Source organism: Odontomachus brunneus, unplaced genomic scaffold, assembly GCF_010583005.1.
Source record: "Odontomachus brunneus isolate Ranch 3 - 2012 unplaced genomic scaffold, Obru_v1 Obru_scaffold_138, whole genome shotgun sequence".
NCBI lineage: Eukaryota > Metazoa > Arthropoda > Insecta > Hymenoptera > Formicidae > Odontomachus > Odontomachus brunneus.
In genome coordinates this window covers 737,367-744,064 of record NW_022639588.1, presented here as the reverse complement: position 1 = coordinate 744,064, position 6,698 = coordinate 737,367, and the positions used below count along the sequence as shown (strand labels likewise).

The 6,698-nt window shown below is 31.8% G+C and overlaps 1 protein-coding gene across 1 annotated transcript in view; it reads left to right on the top strand.

The window, feature by feature from the left end:
* The window catches only part of LOC116850232 (ras-responsive element-binding protein 1), a 169,306-nt gene that overhangs the window by 77,792 nt on the left and 84,816 nt on the right, over positions 1-6,698 (top strand). The gene's annotated exons all lie outside the window — the stretch shown is intronic.

The window sequence follows — 6,698 nt, the reverse complement described above, 5'->3', positions numbered from 1 at the left end:
TTCTGTTTTGCATTTCTTTCGCTGCACTTACATTGTTATGTTATATTATATTATTTTACTAAAAATGATTACTCGAGTAATAGAAGATATATTTACTAGTTATATCAAAATATATTATTTCTTAATACGCATAATTTTGCACAAAAAAGAAGCCCTCTCTAAGGATTTTGGTCCCGAGATACGAATTAATTTTACGGGCGCGAGTGTCTAACGTTGCAACACATCCTCCGTGCGAGGATAAGGAGACCAAGAATTGATTCGCGGTACGGTTGCGCGAGCTAACGATAGGAGGAAGCGGAGAATCATACCGCCGCCGCGGAGCAGAGAATCTCCGGGCGTGAGCGGAAAATCGACGTACCGTGAACGCACATCTCGCAAGACTGCCTCTCCCGCCGCACGCCCGTAGCATCATCATGCGAGCGGCCCGAGGAGCAGCTCGCATGAGCACAAAGAATTATTACATCTTCGCGGTCTGGTGCACGAGCGACGAGGCAGCACTGCTCTTAGTCATGCTATATCCAAAAGTGGACTCTGAATAATTGACGGCGGCGCGCGCAGGAAGCCGACCCGACCGTCGTCGAATTACCGAGATGCGCAACCCCCGCCGATTCCTAAATAATACCAATTACCCCATGACTGCAGACACCAATGGCGGTGTATATGCGCTTCTCCATATTCTCCACATTTGTTGGAATGAAATCTCGTGCAAAACGAGCGAAAGTTCACTCGAGGCGACAGTCAAAATTCTGCCGGAGTCACAAGAATGAATGTTCAGATGAAACTTTGAGTGAGCTCCTAGTCCATATGAGTGGATATTTCAATCGATTAGAATGAACGTGTCGTAGTGACGATGGAGTATACCAGATTAAAATGAATTTGCAGCAATGACAGTTGAATATAACTGATTCACTTTTCGATTTTGAATGAAAATATTTACTCGGCGATTCAGAATGGAGGAATTCACTTTACATGAGTGAAAAACCACATGAATTCAAGTAAACTCGGCTATTACTCTATTTTTTTAGTAGAATTTTATTCAATCAAATGTACAGAATAATAAAATCATATTTCCAAAATTTTCTCGGCTACAGTTCCGAAAAAAGTCCACTCTTTGATTCTCATGAAATTCGACGAAATTCTGCCAAATAAACATATCTAAAAGACTCTCTGGCGCAATTAAAAAGTAGTTAAGTAATAAAAAATAATGGTTGTACTTATAATAATGATATAAGTTAGGTTTTTGCTGGGTGGGAGGCAAAGACCACACGTGTGCTGTAAATACCGATAATTGCTTTTAATCTATGAAACATATTATTTGAATTTATTTTAATTTTTTTATACAGATTTGTTTACAAGACGGATATATATTTACCACTCAAATTTGCCTAATATTCTTTATTCATTTTTGCAAAATATCAATTTTTAATATATAGTACACAGAAAAAAATGTGTGCAACTGAATGGGGACTAGATGAAAACTTGCTCGATAAGAAATAATGTCTCTGTTACTAAATTGAAAACGTTCGTCTGAACATTCAACTGCATTAAAACTCGGTTGAGATAACTAAGAGCAATTAGCCAAATAGAAACCTTCTACGGAAATCTTCTTGTTCCTACAAACGAGATTTTCATCTGATCTCCAAGTAACAGAAAATTCATTTACAGTAACGCAGTTGTTTTTTCCGAGTACTTTTATTCTGATTAATCTAAAAAGGTGAGTGATTTGTTTAAAAAATTAAAATCTTGTGTAAGGATCTTTACTAATCTTTATAAAATATCTATTTTTAGTAGATTCATTAATGTGAAAAACCGAGTAACTCTCTGTGAAGATAAATGTTTACGTTTATATAGTGAGAGAAAAAATGATAAATAATAATTTGGGTCCTAATATAACTTATTTATTAAAATATTTTTTTAAGTAAGTAAACAATTGCTTTCATGAAAAGCTAAGATTTTTTTAAGGTATTAAAAAATGTGTATATTCTTTTATTTTATAAATATTTTATATTAGTATAAGTAAATATGTTACTAGTATTCACCAAATAAATATTTACTATGTTTTAGATATTTTTTTGCAGTGTATAAACGAGTAATTTATATCATTGTTACGGAGAATGGAAAAACAAACATTTTAAATGTTTTTCTTTTTCATTCTTAATCGAAATCTACGAATTGCGCGTTTATATTATCTTAATATAATCTCAATTAATTTTTAGTTGCGCCAAAGAATCTTTTAAACACTATATAATGTTCACTTGGGAATATTTTGGGCTATTCGATTTGCGTAGAAAAGAATATCACACCAAAATTGACGACTACGTTATCTTCTCTGTGTGTTATACTATCACGATCGAACAATTTGGAATTTTCACAACTGCGCACATTCCGTCGATATTTGAATAGGTCCATCAATTCATTCTTGATCATCAAGCTCACGCAACTGTCGTTCGCCGAGCAAGGTCGCGAGAGTCATCGATATTGATGACAGCGCACGATGTGAATTCGTTGAGATCGTGGAAGATCGCAATCATGTAACATTGGGCGACTCAACAACAGCAACGGGATCGATTCACAATAAGTATAGTAAATTTCCAGTTTTTCGCTTTAATACCAAGAATTAATATTGTTTCTGCCAAAAGACGCTTAACACACCACCACATGTTACAATTTTTAATTTTATGCATTGTTATGACTTCTAGCAGTGTGAGAAGCGCATTTCGCCAGATATTACGTTGCAGTTTTGGCCTCAGGACACAAGACTAATGAACTTATTGTGGACCAAAACTCATGTTGAGACTCATGCTTATTTGTCATCTGCATTCCTTGTCATTGTTCTTAGCTTCAGTTTTTCTATAGTTTAAGCCAGCTAACCAACGCGATAACACGTTCGTTTGGCCGTAATATATGTTCGTCCAGCTCTTACGATTAGACGCAGCATCTGCGTGGCCTCCTCTCGGCACCTGTGTACACGAACGCGCATTATCTTCTCGCCGCGAAAGAGAACACGCCTTTGTCATCCGTTCGACAAACTCACACATCAGCCGCGCGAGCGCATATCTTCGGCCGCGTATCTCCTTCACGGAGAACGGCTATTTGTAACGACGTACCTCGCGTGTTACAACTCTGACGACGATTGTCAAAATATGCCTGCGAATTTGGCGAGAGGGAACCAACTAAGTCGCTCTAATTAAGCGTCCTATGGTATTAATCTGTTGTAGTTAAAGTGTCTTGATTATGGATCATTTAAGGTTAGAATAACTTTCATTTATTTACATAAATTTGTTGATCAAATATTAAAAACAACTGTCGATACCAATATAAGTAACAAAAATCGTAATTTTCAAACCAAATTACTAGACTTATAATAAATTTATTCTAAATTTAAAAAGATGTAATCAGAAAAGTTCGTGCAAAATCCAATTATAGGTCAGTAAATATTTTGCCTCTATAACGGGTTTTACGGTATCCAATTTTATATTAATAATGTCCATAATTCATATTATCCTTTAGTCTATACAGAATAATGACGTAGCACTACCTATTAACAGTTTTATAAATTTAAAAAGTCGGCAAACCAAATGATATATTCTAAACTTTTTTTTTATTATAAATTATATGTTATATATTTAATATTTAATATTAACATATTAAATATTAATATTAATATATTGAATATTAATAGTTAATCTTAGAATATATTTGTAAGAAAACTATATTCGTAAAAAAAAATATATTTGTAAAAAAAAAAGTTAGAGAACTAAAAATATTAAATAATACTTTGTTCGTGTTTTTATAATAATGTGTATTCGTTTAATACATTAATGAATTAACTTTGACTTGAAATTGGCACTCGATCCATATCGTTACCTTATAATTTTCAGTCTCTCAGGTTTTTGTCAACAATATTTATATGATATTTTACGCACAAAAGCTAGCGTATATTATTATTTGTATTTTTAATTTAAATATATTTTTTTCAACTTAATTTAATCGTATACAATATCTAGAATGAAGTGGTATTGTCTCTTTCTTTTATAGAGATCCTTTTAATGAAGCAGTAAATTTAAAGAGTCATTACTTACAAAGAAAAACCACCACGCTCGGAAATACCAACAGGAAGTCTCACGAATAAGACGGAGAGATAACCGCCCGAGACGAATTTAATCACGAGATTCACCGCTCCTCGTCGCTATCTTCTCGCTCGCGCGAGGTAATATGTGACGGGATTTATTACTAAAATGAGCAATTACAGTTAGTGGATTGCAGATGTGCAAATAAACGGCGGATACAAGGTTCAATAGTGAAAATATGTGAGAGAATTTCGATAAACAAGAATCATTCGCTATCGGTATGAAGTGCGATGATAAAGTAAACTGTTAACTCCGTAATTGAAAACCATCGACAGCTGATTTGTCACGATGGTCGATATTTATGCGTAACATATACAGCATTTCATCCAGATAAAATTTCTTTGTACAAAATTCGATTTTTTAAAAATCGGAAGCCAAATTGTTTCCTAGATATATTCTGATATTCTGATATCTCTTGTAGAAATTTAATGCAGAGCTTTCAAGCAATTACTGGATAATTACGTTAAGTTTTGTCTAGTAACTGAAGAGTAAAGCTATTTGGAATCCCAATCAAGATGTAATGTTTTTCCTGCAGTTACTGCACACGAAAGATGCGCGAATCCATTTACAGAGTGAAAACAGATCAAGAAATGGGCAAAAATTATTCAGTTAACTTATAATCAAATTAACTGTTTCTAAAATGAGCAGGCAAATTGCCCAGTAGTGTTTTATGTTTGTGCACGCTTTTCAATTGAAAAATTTTAATGTTAATGAGTAATAGCTAGAGAAATTTTTAGTGCACAATATATATTTTCATGTTTATCGCCTTTTACGTAATATCTTTCACAACCATGAAATGACATATGTCCTTTTACCCTTTCTTGTAGTTGCACTATTTCATCAAATTCTGAATCTGAACTCTCATGATAGTTTTCATTTGTATTATTATCATCAGAATAATCTGATGTGTTTTTATCGTAATGAGAAATTCTGTATTATTAATATATACTCCATTTGTCTCTTGTTCATTTTTATTTCTTTCTTGTTATCATCCTGTCAAATAGTTTAATATGTCTTATTTCCAAATGTCTTATTTCCTCCAATTTCCTTTCTTTTACTCTATATTTTTCTATACGTTTATTCATTGTTCACGCAATTTTAAGTTTTTATTTGACAATATACAAGATATTTGGTGATGCAACCAGAAAAAAGTTAATTCTACATGAAAAAGTAAATTTAAAATGTAAAATAAACTTTTCCCTATAAGACTTTATTTTTTAGAAAATAGATTTTTTTATCTATAAAGTCACAGTAAATCAAGTATTATATAGTAAATAAGTATTTTAAAGAAATTACAAGTAACGAGCAATTAAAAAAAAAATTAATTTGATAAATTAAAGCATCAGAACACGGCAAAAAGTGTTTATAGAAATTCACTTTGGCGAGCTGAAATGTGTATTCGACAGAATAGTAAACAATTTCAACAATTTATGAAGTAATAAAATTCATGTGTGAAGTTGTGTATTTTTGATTGCTCAATACAGTAAACACAAATATAAGCAGAAATTGTAGTCTACAGCGAGATCTTATAAATCGAGACATAGTTAAGTGCACCCGGCAAATTTTTAAAGTAGATTTTCTCGAAAACAAAGTTTCATATAGAAAAACTTTATTCTACGTTTCCAACTTATTTTTCCATGTAGAATCACCTTCTTCCCGATTATATTACCAATTACAAGACACTCTGTATATAAATGTATTTTAAATTTATTCACAATAAACAATATAATACGTGCACATTATAAAACAGAATTAATATTACTGGTAGTATGTCTTAGAAAAAATCAGTCCACACATTGTACAGTGAACTATTTTAATCACTGAATAAATCTCTATCATGTTCTTGTGCAGTTTCTACGTTGTATTTTTACAACTAATGAGAATATGTTAATAATAAATGGCGAATGTCTACGCAAACTACATATATTTTTATCAGAGATTCTAATATTCTATTATTGATTTTCCCTATTAATTAATATATGAAAAAATTAAAAACAAGAAATAAGATGCTAAGACAATGGAATATACTGTCTATCATCGTCCACTGCTGCCAAGAGATTGTCAAGAGATTTGAGTAATCTTTGGAATCTTGCTTACAGAACTCGTTTTACTCTTTCCCGCGCACTTGTTCGCTCATACTGTATAATTAATTCTGTAATAACTATTGTAAAATTTGAAAAATATATAATAGAGGATTTTTTGTTTGATCCGCTCTACCTGGGTACAGACTAGCACTAACATCATATACAGACACTCTATATATCATATAATTCAACTGAAAAACTCAGATATGATAGAATAACCAATTTTGGAGGAAATTTGGGCATTCTAATCGGAATCTAAATTGTATTTGGAAAAATCTTAAGAAATTTTTATGCGAATGAAAGATATATGCGTCTCTTATTCTACGTTTAAGTAGAATGTGTTAGTTTTAAAATATTTTCTTCTCAGTGTACGAAAACTCGAATGATGGTTAAATTATGAAGGATACGGTAGAATGAATGTATATATATATATATATATATATATATATATATATATATATATATATATATATATATATATATA